This window comes from Corvus kubaryi, unplaced genomic scaffold (genome assembly GCF_017639235.1).
Source record: "Corvus kubaryi isolate FWS band 111438036 unplaced genomic scaffold, C.kubaryi_AGA036_p1.0 37284, whole genome shotgun sequence".
NCBI lineage: Eukaryota > Metazoa > Chordata > Aves > Passeriformes > Corvidae > Corvus > Corvus kubaryi.
In genome coordinates, this window is record NW_024581088.1 from 5,147,788 (window position 1) to 5,162,652 (window position 14,865).

Genomic DNA, 14,865 nt, shown 5'->3' on the forward strand with positions numbered 1-14,865 from the left:
GCACAAGGCCACCCAACAAGTCTTTGGATCAAACACACTAAGATTCTTTTGTGCTCCAAGGTGTCCCACCAAGCTTTTCCCTTCCTGCTGCATCCACGCTGATCCATCTGAAGTGATTTCTGCTCTCCCTCTGCCAGCAGCATTGGAGCAACCCCACACTCCAGCCAAGGAGCCCAACCCGAGTCCTACTGATGCCCCAGGAGTACTCAATAGGGATTCATGGCCAGCCTTTACTAAAGCCCTTATTCACCACAGAGCCCCTGAGGTGTTACTGGGGGATGATCCCACTCTTCCAGCCACCCCACAGATCTGGGGCTTCCTCCCTCCTTCCCACAAGGTGATAGGATGTCCTGGCCCCACTGCTGTGCTGATAAACCACAGAGCAGGACTGTGGCACGAACTCCCGTGAGCATCCCCACAACAGGTTGTTGTTACAACACAAATGATGAATATTTCTGATTTACTCCCCTGCAGATTGGATTCATCATCCATCTCTTTCTGGGCCTCTGGCTTCCCAGTTCCCTCCATGATTTCCCCCAGTTTAACTTCCATCTCCTTGAATTACTCCTTTCCACTTACCAAGGCAGAGTTTAAGTGACTTGGGACTTGCCCACAACCACTCCCAGAGTCTGTGGTAGCACAAGGACAAACACACAGCCCTCAAATACCCAACCAGCCCTATGGCCCCTGTCCTTTCCCTGGGGAGCCACCCATCACTCCCTCCCTCCCTCCCACTGCTGTGCCAAAGCTCTGAACTCCTCCGACCCTAATCCAGATTGCAAGATTATCTTCCCTGCACACAAGGACACACTCTGACCAAGTAAACAGATAATTAACTCAAAACTTGATTTGGAAGGGCAAAGTGACTCTCTTCTTGTATTTGGGCATCCTGCCAAGCCTGGAGACCATGGACATTTGAACTTGCACCCAGAAAAGTGACTCAGAGCCATGGTGGTGCCGCAGGAGGGAAAGGATACGTGCCATGCCTGAGAAATAAAAGTGACTGAAGCTGAAGGTTATGCCAACACATTCAGGAGCTGGGAAGAAAACGGAAGGTGAAGCTTAGGGAGCACTAATGAGGGACACCAGCTACAACCTCCAGCAAAGAACAACCTCTTGTTGTTACCCCCACAAGGGAAGTGCAGCTCCAGACAACACACAGCCCTGTGCCTCAGGGCACCAGCTATAAAAAGCACTCTGTGGAGCACAGGGAGAAGTCCACAGCCACCTGGCAGTGACCCTAGACGGGTACTCTGGCAACCCAACTAGTGCTCAACCCCACAAGAAGTTTCATTTGGTGGAGAAGTTGGCACATAACTGCATTACAAGGGGCACTAAAACACCACTGCAAAGCTTCCCTTGGGTTCCCAGAGAAGGCACCAAGGCAGGGTGTTGGAAGAAAAATAAGAGTGATGTGACACAAGCAAACTGCACATTCCTCTCCATCAGGCAGGTCACCCTGTCCTCCCTCCTTGCTAACAGGCTTTCCATTGCTGGATCTTGGAGCCAAGCAAGAGCTGGATGTTACTTCTGTACAACTGTAGACTAAACTGTTAGTTAAAGCCTCCACAACTGGGGCTTAGTTGCCAAAAAGGCACAGCTCCCAGGAGGATCCCTCTCCTCCTACTTGTCTGGTTCCAGTAAATCACCAAGGAGCTGGTCTGGCAATCAACACCAGAGGAATATGCTGATGGGGGAAAAACATTGCTGGTTTATTGCTTTTATTCCTGATGAAAGCCCAGAAATTTTAATTACAAGCTCTTCTCCTCTTCCCCTCTGCCACCCCACCTCATCTGTAGGAATCTCAGCCAAAATTTGCCAGGCAACCCATCCTTTCACAGAGTTTTGGGGTTTTGGTTCTTGCCATCTCACTCATCACTTAAACTGCTCTTTACATCTCAGGGAAAAAAAGCCCTGAGGGCCAGTGGTCCGTGGTTCCCAGGGAGCCTCAGCTGCTGCCTGTGCACAGCATGGCCCAACTCTGCAAAGAGGTGGAGGAATCAGTGCCCAGACACAGGCAGGAGTAAATATCTCCAACTCTGCAAGGTGAGTTGGTTTTTTCAGTAGCAGTTTCATTGCCCAAACTACACAAGGGTGGACAATTCTCCTCATACAGGGCAATGATGGCCATGTCAGTGGGTCTTTCACCCACTTTCCCTGAAAACCCCAAGGCACATAAAGCAGTGACAAATCTTTGCTCAGAGGAAGCCATGAATAAAAACAAGGCTGATGGAGACGACGCTGAGCTGGTTTGGGGCAGATGCTGCAGCTCCTTCCCTTCTGAGCACTGAACCCAGCAGCAGCTGAGCCCTGGGGAAGGCTCCTTGCACAGGACACAGCAGCCCCCCCTTGTCACCAACTACAGGTGGAGGAGAGCAGCCCACAGCAATTCCCAGCTCCAGATAGCTCAGACATGGATACTCATGAGCTGCCCTGGATGGGCAAAGAATAGGGCAAGAAGGAGCCTGTGCTCTCCTCAGCCAGGTGAGGGTTTTGTCTCCAGCCAAAATTCATCACTGTGCTCAAAGCAGGAGAGCTTCAGCTCCCAGAGCAGAGGGGTTTGGCTTTCTCGAGCCTCCAGAGGTGGTCTGCTCTCCCAAGCAGTGCTGCCTTGGAAAGAGGCATCCTCGGGGAGGCAGCTCCCAGGAATGCTGCCTGGGTGGATGTGGGGGTGGAAGCTGTGCTATCTCCTTGCCTTGACCACGCTGCAGCTCTCCAGTGCTTCAAAGGGGAACCCTGCAGCTGCAGCCAGGCCACCCAGTCACTGCCCACAGCCAGGGAAGGGAACATTCCAGGTTTATGCCTCTGGTTTGCTCTCCTCTCTTCATTCCCAATCTCCACAGCACAAAGTTTCCACGCTGATCTCTAACCCTGGGAGGAATCATGGTTACGGCCTAATGATGGAACACAGCATAAAAGCTGCTTTAATTTTGATGGTGGGCTCCCTCTGGTCCTGGACATTTGGTTATTCAAGCCTTACATCCCAGCTACAGATTCTTCTTTTTACTTTCCCTTCACCACCCCTACCCTCAGGAAAAGATTTGCTTAAACACAACAAGAGAAAGGCAAAGGATGTGAAATTAGACCTCATTTCTCGTTTTTAAAGGGTTGACATAACTCAGGAACTACTGAACTCGCTTCACCCAGCACAGGAAGATTATCCCTCAATTTATCTCAGTCTCACAGTTGTCTGTAACAATTATTCTCCAGAAGTTTACAGCAACTCATTTTCAAATACATGTCCTTTTCTTAACTTCCAGTGAAAAGAAACCTGTCTCTTACTCGAAATGTAGCTATGCTGGGAATCCTGCAGTCTCAGGAAGGGCCTTGGTAGAATCAAACTAGGTTTTTCAAAGAAAAAGGAAATTTATGATACAGAAGTAAAACTTTCCCTGACAACAGTTTCAAGGGTGGTCATTTTATCCACAGTGTTCATTACATCTTCAATCAAGGTCAGACAAGATGTCCATATCCCTGGAGGTTTTTTTTTATGGTAGCTCCAGTTCCTGGATCCCTGTTTATGCACACAGCAATCAGTCTCATCGAGATGTGAGCATTTACATCACACAGAAAAGTCACAACATTTTGAAAGATTGCAATCAAACAATGCTGTGTTTTAGCACAGCTTTTCAGCCCCTGAATGTGTGAATTTGCTTGATGCATGGCAGCTCACAATCATTCAAATCATCAGGGACCTTCTCTGCACATCTCCCTGCTAGCAAACAGACGTACTTCATCCTCATATTAAATGAAATTTATTCCTCATTCTCATGCACACCTTGGAAAAAAAGGACAGGAAGCACTCTCAGTGCCAGGCATCCTCAAATCCCCCCTGATTTCCATACAGACTAAAGGTGCTATAAGGCCACGAGGTTAAAAAGTATTTAAATATAGATATAAAAACAGTATTACAACAAACAAGACAGGCTGGGGAGTGATGAAAGTCAAGTGTTCAGCAATGAGAAGAGATCTATTCTCCTTCCTTGCATCAGATGCCCCCTAAAAGCACTCTGGGACACAGCACCACAATCACAAAACGTGGCTGGGAGGTTTCCCCTTCTGGAAGTCACATTGTGGTGTCTCCTAGTGACCAAAAGGCCTTGGCTCTGAAGCCAAGTTGGCAATCTGGGCAGGAAGTTGTCTCTTTGTGAGACTGAAGTAGCCTGTTTTATAATGTAATATCTGTGATGAGTTCCAAGTACCTCAGGCCAGTTGAACTTCCCAGCCCCAAACCAGGACTGCAGCCTGTGACTCTTGCCCCAAAAACGAGCGACCAAGTTCTGTGCTTGACTCTGCCCTGTGCCACCATCAGCACACCCTGACCTGCAGCGTCAGCCTCGTCCAGAGAGGAAGGAGAAGGAAAACTGCTGAGTGAGCACAGCCTGGAGGCTGCTCACTGCTCCCACCTCTGATAATGGATCCCCAGCACCAGCCAGAGCACCAAAGAGCTCCTGATTCCACCCCAAGACACCAGAGAGGGATCTCCACACACCCTACAGACACTGCCTGCCCTGGCACGGCTGGCACAGGGGCTGCCACCCCCAGAGCTGCCCCCGAGCTATCAAAACACCCACAATTTTCCCAAGCATCAGCACCCTTTGGACACCTGCAGATAAGCACAGGGGCTGCAGGTGGAACCTCTGTTTTGCAATACGTGCAGAAAAAGAATCGGCGGTGATGGAGTCAGAGGGATTGCGTGACAAACGTGCGTGCAGTGCCATCAGTCACCCTCTGCCCGACACTGGCACCGGCGCCGGGCTCCAGTCAAAGGGAGCTCAGCAGGGTGCAGGCAGAGAAGCCTTCCCAGCCCCCAGCAAGGTCCAGGCTGTCTCAGCTGAGCACCAGCAAGGACAGCAGGTAGTGCTTTGGAGCCAAACCACCCCTGCAGCAATGAGATCCCCTCATTTCTCACAACACCACCACCACGGTGCCAACTCAAGCCCTGGAGCACCCATTCCCTCTCCACCAGCCCACCCATCCCATCCAGCAACACTTACCAAAGGACTGCTTTCCAGCTTCTCATAAACAGGAATTCATGCAAGTCTAACAGCAAATACAACAGCAATACACACTCAAAAAGCTCCTTCAGAGCAGCTGTCTCCAGCTCAGACTCCCAGTGAAAGCCCCACACAGGGCAGGGGACAAGGGGGCACTGCTGGCAGAGAGAGCACTCCTCGTGCTCCCTGCAGCCATGTGACAGTGGCCCTCATGTCCCTGACTCAGCACAGGCAGCACGTAGTGAGCAGAGAGGAAGTGCAGCTGTCACGATTTCCAGTGTTGGGAGCTCTGCGTGGCTGGGGATGTCACCGCTGCCACCAGATCTGCCAGACCCCTCTTTCTGACCAGGAAGGACCGTCCTGAATTCCCAAGGCAGAGGCAGGTGTGCATGACCAGACCTCCCTTCCCACCTTGTCTGCCCCAGGGGTTGCCCTTTCTCTTGTGCTGACCATGGCACAACACAGATTAGCCTTAAAAAAGCCCAGTTTTAAATCAGGGATCAATTATTTCCACCAGTGCCATGGCACAGCCCCAAAATTCAACCTCAGAACAGACACATAAATGATAAAGAGAGATAAGCAACCAAACCAGGTGAAAACTCCAATTCTTTGTACAGCAGTGACCTGCAGCCCGAGCTGTAGACACAATGGCAAAACAGGAGGACTGTAAACAGAAATTAAACAACTGAAACATCTGGGAGGAAAAAAGAAAGACCTCTCATAGGTCTGCAGAGTTTGTGGAGAGCTCACAGAGATGGCAGCACCAAAAGGAAGTTGCATTGAGACCCCATCACTCCTCACAGCAGCAGCAGTGGAGGAGAAGGAAGAGACTTGCCCACTAACAGGAATGCAGTCTTGTGACCAGCCAAGGGCTTTCTTCTTTCACCCACTAATGACACAAGACAGGCAGGTTACTGATGGCTGTCAGGAAGAGGAGCCCCACACACACAAGCCCAAGAGGAAGAAGGAGAGGCAGCAGCAGCAGCAAGAGCAGGGCTGTGGCTGAGGTGGCATTTCTGCCCAGGCTCCTGTGCCTGGTCTCCTCTGAACCCCAGTGCAGCCAGGACTTCCTGCATGTTAGTGTGTGGGATCGGGCCAAGAGACCCTCAGGGCAAAAACAGATCTTCTCTTATTCCTCTTCAGAATGCAACCAATTAGACTAAGGAATTTTACATCAGCCTGTGCCAATCTCAAATTCGCTCTTTTCACTTTCCTTTTTACTAAAAGGAGACCTGGCAGGAAAAGTAGTCCTTTCCAAAACAAAAGCAGCTCATGGAAGCAGGTGCTCAGATCCAGGTTCTTTAACAATTGCCTTGGCTCAGCCTTTTCTCCACAGCTCTGCCACACGGAGATTGCATTTCCCATCAACAAGAGGATGCTGATCTGGCCAGACAAGTGGCCCTGTTTGGTCTGGTCTGCACAGGCTCCCTGCTTTAAGTGGGAATCATCACACAGGGGAGTCCCTGGGCCCCTGGGGAAGGAAGGCACAGTGGGAAACCTCACAGCTTTCCTTGTCCCTTCAGCCTCTGCTGGATCACACATGCTGGTGTGAAGGCTTGCTACACCTAGAGTTTCCCTATCACTTTCTTCCCACATATTTCCCACAGCTTCCCATTAACCAGCTCAATAAAGAAGGGCAGAAAGCAGCAGAGCCTCACACAAAAATGGGAAAGTGCTTCTGCACACTGCCACCAGCTCAGAAATCCCAATCCAAACTGAGGAGTTGGCTGCAGCAGCACCTCAAAGAGGGAAAGGAACACAAAAGCTGTTGGGGTTTTTTTTGTGAAACGTGAAAGGTCTCTTCTACCCAGACCCTGAGACACCGGCTCAGACATCAGCAAAACTTCTATTTTAGGCACAGGACAGACACAGAGTGTGCATCAGTCTGGATCTTGAAATACTGCATATTTGAGCTTCTGCTGTGTCACACTTGCATGCTTTCTGGCCCCTGGGTCTTATTCAAGGACAGCAGAGCAGCTGCAAAAGCAAGGAAGAGAACAAGAACTGCTTTAGTGAGGCAGAAAGGAACTCTATGCTATGGGTGTGCTGAGGTGGGGCTGTGCAGCGAGCTCAGTGCACCGAACCAAAGGATTCAGGGCATTATCCCACACAAATTAATTCAAACTTGCCAAGCTGCCTTAAAGCAAGCTAGAATTACTGAACTTGCACACCTCCTTTCACCAGATAAAAGCCTGACTCTCAGCCTTTAAACATGGGGTGTCTCCCTGGCTTAGGCACCTGGGCACCTTCCTTCACACACATCGCAGAGCCAGCACAGAAAAACAAGAGTTCAGGGTTACAGGATAAACAAAATCTGAGAATGGCAGATAAATTGAGCCCCTGGGAAACAACACTGTTCTCCAGCCTCTCCTCCCAGCGAGGGACAAATCCAGAGCAGCACTCTTCAGGCATCACTTGGAAGAGGAACAGGGGTCTCGCCACCAGCAATGTTCAGGAGCAGGGACAGGTCTGCCGGAGCTGTAAACCTCCCTGTTGTCAACTCCATGGGCACCTCTCAGGCAAACAACTGCTCAGAGCACTGTGAAACCTCAGGAGCAACCCATCCAGGCATGGGCATCCAAAAAATGGACTTTTTTGGTTCAAATCCTGCTGAAGATGTTTTTCTAAGATCAAGAGGGAAGATGACGTTTTTTCAGCAGCCCCTTCTGCCAGTTCTGTACCCTGTGGTGCCACAGCCACAGCTGGAAGTTCCTCTCCTCCCCACAGGCTGTTTGTTCACCCTGTGCCTGAGTTTGCTGAGGGTTGGTGTGACAGGCTGTGGCTTTGCCTGCAGCCACCACTGGGAAAGGAGCCCTATGGATGAGGTCAGTAGCCACAGACTTTGACCTCTTCCACCAGGAAAAGTTTGGACAGCAAAACCCTCCAATGCTGGTCTCTTTTGAGAGGTTTCATTTGAAATCAACAGCTGAAAGAGCACCAGAGGGACAGGGTTAAACAGATCTTGCAAAGTTTTAGGAATTGTCAAGACTTTTGATCAGAACAGTGCGTTTTGGGGATTTATTTATTTACTTCAAGAGAACCAAGAGCTGTTTGTGAGGAGCCAGGACATTTTGTATTTATAAGCCCACCTTCCTCTTGAGGATGCAAGAGCTTTTCAGACATGACAAGCCCATCTCCTACGCTGCTGTAGGGAATGGAGGTGTTACTGCATGATCCTTGCATCTCTTGGTAACTCAGCAGTAGAGCTGTCCTGCTCTGGCTGCCCTATTAGAAGGGTGTGCAGTCAATCACCCTACAAACCTCCCTGCCTGCCACAGGTCAGCAATCTGACCTGGATCTCACCTTTTTGAAATGATTTGGGAAATACAGGCAACTTCCCAGCCCCTTGCAATCACACACAACCACGGCCACAGCAGACCTCAGAACATCAATTCCACACCCAAAACATGACATAGGCCACAGGACATCACACAGCTCAGGGGCCCCAGGCTGAAGGGCTGGCCCCAAGCTACAAAAAAACGAAGCTCTCCAACTCACCAGCACAATCAACTCAAAGAGAAGAGATATTTGACACAGGAGTTTTTTGTTCCTTGGTAACAGGAGCTGCTCCTCTTACCTCCAGCAGTTATGCATGGAAACCTGTTACACAACCAGGGCTTGCACAATCCTTACAGGTATTTTATCAACTTGCTCCTCCAAAGCTTGGAGTTAAGAGAGGAGGCACAGCAATGACCCGTAAAAGAGAGTCCATTGATGTGTTTCACAAACAACCATGCAGCAAGACCCAGGGTACTTGCCAGCACTACAGAGCCAGACCTACCAACTTCCCAAGCTGGTTGCTAAACCTCCCCAGCAGAATTCCCATGCACTGCCAGAGACAGATTTTCCCAAGGAGAAAAATTCAACCCCATCTCTAACTCTAAACCTCACCATGTCCTACTCCACACAGCAAGAAAGGAAGGTAAATTAATCAATACCTCCATTCCTTGCAAAGGAGTGACTGGAGGGATGGACATGGCTGATTACTAAGCAAAAATACAACAGTAATCTGCCACCGTGGGTCAAATTTGGCCACAATTTGGACTTGTGGCCCTCCAGAAGCCACCAGAGATGGCTTCTGGTCTTTCTGGATTCCATGGGTGATAGCAGCATACAATTAACTTTGAACATTTACTTGGGGATCAACAGCAAGAGATTATGAGCAGCCTGTAATTATTTGTTCTGATCGGTTTAATTTCAAAGCCTATAAAAAAGCAATCTTGGCAGAGGTGCACCTGTCACTGCAGGGCTGGTGACTCACTCCCACAGCAGCGTGTACAAAGTCATCTCATCCCTGGGATCAAATGATCACATTAGGAAAGCAAATTATGCAAGTTCTACGAATTGTGTTTTTAGAGGCAGGAGAGCCCACGTCAGGAAACAGAACAAAGTTCAATGGCCACAGAGGTAATTGAAGGTGGTTTTCTTTTATACCAGGGGAGGAGATGGCAGGAGCACAGACCTGAGCAGGGAAGCTTTTTCCCCAGTCCTTCAGAACTGAGCAAACACAAACTTTGCTGCATCACAACAAGCAAAGGACAGAGAAAAGACCAAATGGGATTTCAGTCAGACAGTTCCACACACTTCTCTTGCTGCAGGTAAAGAAACCAGCACTCCCAGCACCCACTGCCAGCCACCCTCCCCAAACCCAACCGCACCCAGAGGTGCTCCACAACCTGTGACACTCAAAAGAAAGGGGTTACCTTGCACCTATGGATCTGCAAACGAGTGCTGGTGGGGGCTGTGAGCTCCAGCACGGAGGGTGGTGAGCAGCAGGGAAAGTCTCCCTGGAGACAGTTCAAGGAGTTTTGGTTGTATGGCCCCGTCAAGCTCCTCCAGCTGCTCTGCAAGGAACAAAATAAAAGTTGCAGAAGGCACTTGGCTGTCCAGGAGGCACCAATCCAGAAATTACTGACTGAACAGGAGGCAACTGCAAGGTGGTGACAAGCAAGAGGTTCTTCTCTGTCACAATTAGAGCAGGACTAATTAACAGGGGGTTAAGCCAGATTTGTGACACTACCCCCCTCCTTCCTGCCCACTCTTCACCTCACTCTCCAAGGCTTTCACACTCAAAGATTAAAAGAAAACACTCATTAGCGTTTCTTCCTGTAGCTCCATATTCTCCCTGCTCTGTGTTCTGCAAATACAGTTCTTGTGCACAATCACATCCACGGGCAAAACTAAGACACACTCCATGCCATGCACACCCTGGTTCACTGCTGTCAACCAGCCCAAGAAAAACCTGTACTGAGACAATGCTGGGTTTTTCAGGAAGGGTCTGGCTCACCAGCCCTCCCCAAAACACCGATTTCCTCATTTGCAGTAGATTAATCAGCCGCTCTGCATGTGTGCAACAGCTCCTCGGGATTTCTCAGAGAATTACAGAAATATTGGAAGAAAGCCCATTCCCTTCTATCTAGCAAAAGGGATGTGTGCATCACGGCACCCCACTAAGCAAAAAAAATTGTGAAACCCCAGAGCTCCTCATGACAGCCCACACAAAGTGTAGAGCTCTGTTGTGAAGGGGATGTCCCCACCAACGCTACTGATTCACTTCCACAACTCAGAGACAGAGCCCTAACTCTTTCCTCCTTGCACTTTTCCAGCTTCTCAGCTGGATATGTTTCTACTTTCTAAAGAGAGCTGTAAAAGTACAAACCCATTTCACCTTCTCAGACTCACATCAGACAGCCTCAGTGACCCCTCTTCTCTGTACACATTCCACCAAGCATTCCCATTTCCTTTCACACTCCAAAGGCTAACCCAGGCTTACCCAAGGTCTAAGCACCGGCAGAACAAAGCACACTCCAAGCTGTTCCAGCAGTGCTTGCTCCTGCAACTAAGACAACTCCCCAAGAACCAATTCCACACTGATGACTATCTCCCAACACCATCATCCAGATGTCTTCGCCCCCTCCAGCCTTAATATTTCCAAAACGAGGGGGTTCCCATTATTTCCTTTGACAAGCACACTCCCTAGGTGAGTAATTTCACTCTTTGAAGAAACTCCACCAGGAAAAGTCAGGAGCAAACAACCTTCCCACACCCCAGCAGTTTATAAAGTGAAATAGATGGAACAACAGCAGAACAGCCCAGCCTGCAGCAAAGGTGTCAATTAAATACTGGGAATAACGTTCTGCAGGGAAGTGCCAGAAAATTAAGCTCATTAAAGGCTTTTAACCAGCAACAACCTGGGATGGGGTAAGTCTGAGCAACGCTTCAGCGCTGTGGAAGCAAGGCAGGGCAGGCATCACCCCGTGAAGGCTGCCCACCCTTCCTCAGCCCTGCCAGGGGTGCTGGTCAGTCCCCCACCCCACAGCCCCCGGGGGACAGGCATGATAGGGGTACCCCCAAATAACAGGGGGGCCACTCATGCCAGCCCCCTATACAAGGCACACTGGTCACACCAGTCTCCCCAGTAACAGGGTGCTCAGCAACACCAGATGCTCCCAAATAAGAAGGCCTCTGGTCATACCAATTCCTGCCACATAACAGAGGAGCAGTCACAGCAGACTCTGCAGGTAACAGGGAGCTCTGGTCATCCCGGTCCTCCCCAAATAACAGGGGACAGGTCACAGCACACTCCCCAGATAACAGGGGACATCCCAGTCCTCCCCGACCTCTCGAATAAGAGGGATCTCTAAACATCTCAGTAACTCCCAGTAACAGGATGCCCACTCACTCCAGACATCCCAGTGAACAGGGGGCTCTGGTCCTCCCAGTCCTCCCCCAAAAAGAGGTCTATTAACATCGACCTCCCCGCCAATAACAGCGGGGTTACTTACAGCAGCACGCCCATAACAGGGGATCCCGATCATCCCCGTAACAGGGAGCCAATCACACCAGTCCCCCCAATACAATAAGAGCTCCCCATCCCATGCCAACCCCACCACGGGGTGCCGGACCGCCCCTCCCCAGCACAGAGGACCCCAAAGGCGGGGCTCAGCCCCCCCGCAGCCACAGAGGACCCCCAGACCCACCCCTCCTCAGCCACACGACCCCGCAGCCCCGGGACCCCGCACCCACCGCCGGCCCGGCCCGTCTGGCGCTGGCGACTCCCGCGGCCCCGGCGCGGCCGGCACGTACAGCGGACCGCACCACCCGGGCACACGCGCGGGGGAACACGCTCCGCCCTCACCGCCCGCCAATAGGCGGCGAGCGCGCCTGCCCGTGAAGATCCCCCCTCTGCGGCGGCGCATGGGACAGCCCCAGGACGGGGGTCTTAAAGGGACAGGAGCGCTCGGAGCGGCCGGGGGTAAAGTCGGGGTCAGGGGTGGGTCAGAACTGGGGTGGTCAAGGCTGAGGTCAGGGTGCAGAGGAATGGGGTCCAGAGGTCACAGTGGGTGTAAGCAGGGGGTCAGTGTGGGGAGCAGGCTTGGGGTCAACATTGTAGTTCGGGGGTGAGTCTGGGGGCCGGCATTGGAGTCATGGTGGGGTCAGAGCTGGGGTTACAGTGGGACCAGGGTTTGGGTCACTGTGGGGTCATGTTTGGGGTCATGGGCTGGAGTTAGGGTGCTGAGGTCAGTTTTGGACACTAACTCTGGGCTGAGCCAGGACCTGCAGACGCAGGACTGCTGTCTGTGGCCACTCCTGGGTGCACACGGTGCTGCTGTGGGACTCCCAGTTCCCCCCAAGGTCACTGCCCAGACCAGGGCCCCATGGGGGGTCAGGGGGCCCCCAGGGTGGAGGCTGGCACCCAGTCACTGCCACCCTCCCTGGGAGCCAGGGGACTGCTCCACCCGGCAGGAGCACATGCTCCTGATTTAACCACAACCCAGATGATTCTGGTGTTTTGGGGTGGTCTTTCTCTCGCTGCCACACCAGGAAGTTGCACAAGCAGCTCTGGAAACATCTCCAGCAGCGCCAGTGGGAGATTTCATAACCCAGACTTCCAGACCCATGGGGACCGCTGCTCTCATCTCTTTTTTGGGGCGAGGAAGCTGAGTTACAACTCTGCTGTTTCCAGCTTGGCCAAAGCCAGAGGCACAGCTTTCCCTGACCCCACTGAGCCAGCCCCACGGCTGAGTGGGGTCACCCCGGGGCTGGGTCCCCTCCCTTCACCAGCCAGACACTGGCACATCCGAAGTCACCATCCTAACGCTGTCATTGTGTTGACGCTGGCTCCAGAGTCAATAAAAACTCGGGGAAGGTCCAAAGTTCAAGCTGGGCCTGGCAGGCACCAGAAGAGGTGTGAGGAGGGGGCAAAGACCCGAAAAACACCAGCCCAGGGCTGCAGGGACACCCGATTTTGTGACAGCATTTGAGCAGAGGGTTGAGGGGTGTGAGGTCACCTGAGTACTGATGCCACTCACATCAGTTTTGGGATTGACCCCATGGAAGCTCCCTGGGGTGACTGGTCTGTACCCCGTGGGGTGAATGGACACTGGTTAAAGGTCCCAGTGGCCCTGAGGGGACGGCAGGACAGAGCAGGTCCATGGCTGGGGTCATCCCACCAGGTGCCTGGACTGGGGACAGGCATTATGGCACAGCCTGTCCCATTCTGTCCCCACAGGGAAGGGGCTGGGGTCTCATCACACCCAGCTCAAACCCCCCAGAGGGAAGAAGCAGAGTCCTGCAGCTCACAGAGACCTGTTTGGTCAGTGCTTTGTCTCTCTACCTAGTTCTCCCACCTCTCCAGCTCTTCTCTGTTCCCACCACAGTTTGAGGCTGAACTTCTGGCCACGAGACCCTCACGGTGCCAGCAAACAACAGGGGACCCCATGGGACAGCCATGGAGGTGGCGTTTGCCAGTGTCCTGGCCCTGGCACGGGGAAGCTGGCCCCCAGTCAGGATATCTGCATGGGTGTGCTTGGCCACAAATTAATGACAGGAAAGCAAAGAACCACAGACCTGTTTTCCTTCCAGCATCAATGTCTCCTGCCAGGCCTCCCCACTTCGTGCATCCCCTCTCACTCCTGGATGGGGCAGTGATGTAGGTCCAAGTCAGTTCTGCTTTCCTCATGTATCCCTGACTCCTTTTCCCTTGCATCATGGTGGGAGCTGAAGAGCAGAGGGGATGGACTTGGGCTCTTCCAGAGCATCCTTCCTATGGCAGGACCACTACTCCAAGGACAGGGAACAGCTGGCTCTGCTCCCAGCACTTGTCCCCAGACTGTCACTCTGCAGTGACCCTCTGAGGACATGGGGGCAACCCAAGGGGCTTTCTGGACTCTCTGCACACCCTGTGGACAGACACAATCCTGGCATGGAATGTTGTGGCAGTTTTACTGGGAATGAGCCAGAGGCACGGAATAACAAACCTCCAGGAACAGCACGTTCCCAGGGGCAGCCACCCCAGGGGCAGCCATCCTGGCCTGAACTGGGAGGTTATTGATTTTTTTTCTTTCCTTTTTTTTTTTTCCTGCTTTAGGAACTTCAATTCTCTGTCTCCCCGCTAAGGAAACGAGCTGGTACTGCAATGTGTGATGAGTAACATTACCGTGAACTTAGTTAGGCAGATGCCAAAGCCCAGTGAGCTGATGACTTTTACCTCCCTCTCTTCCAAATTTAAATCCTCTTCTCAGCCTCAGACACATTTACAAATGTGTCATCCCAACCTGTTTCCTCTCTCTCAGCAACTTCACTTCCCTGGGTGATGAGTTCTGAACTTACCCCCAGCCCTGAGGAACTGGGACTTGTTGGACTCCACTGTCCAAGAGCATTTCACTATGGCATGGATGTCCTCAGAAAAGCAGGGAGCAGAAAATAAATCTCCACAAACATCCATCTGAAAGGCACTGAAGGCAGGTCCAACACACTGCACGTGACCAGTAGGTGCAGCTGGACTCAGAACATTCCTGGGGACATGGTGGAAGCTGTAGAGATCAGAGAGACCAAGTGATCTGCCACAGCCACCAAGAAGCTCCCA

General features: G+C 51.8%; 1 protein-coding gene across 3 annotated transcripts in view; it reads right to left on the reverse strand.

Moving 5' to 3' along the window:
* LOC121663588 (NADPH--cytochrome P450 reductase) overlaps window positions 1-12,110 on the reverse strand; it is a 28,524-nt gene extending 16,414 nt beyond the window's left edge. Inside the window, exons 1-2 of one of the 3 annotated variants that reach the window (XM_042026014.1) lie at window positions 12,024-12,110; window positions 9,701-9,836 (exon numbers count right to left, since the gene is read on the reverse strand). The gene's annotated coding sequence lies outside the window, so the exon portion shown is untranslated. Of the gene's footprint in view, window positions 1-4,997; window positions 5,146-9,700; window positions 9,842-12,023 lie in introns of those variants that run through there. The other 2 variants (XM_042026013.1, XM_042026015.1) reach the window with 2 other exon arrangements.
* Window positions 12,111-14,865: the final 2,755 nt, after the last annotated feature.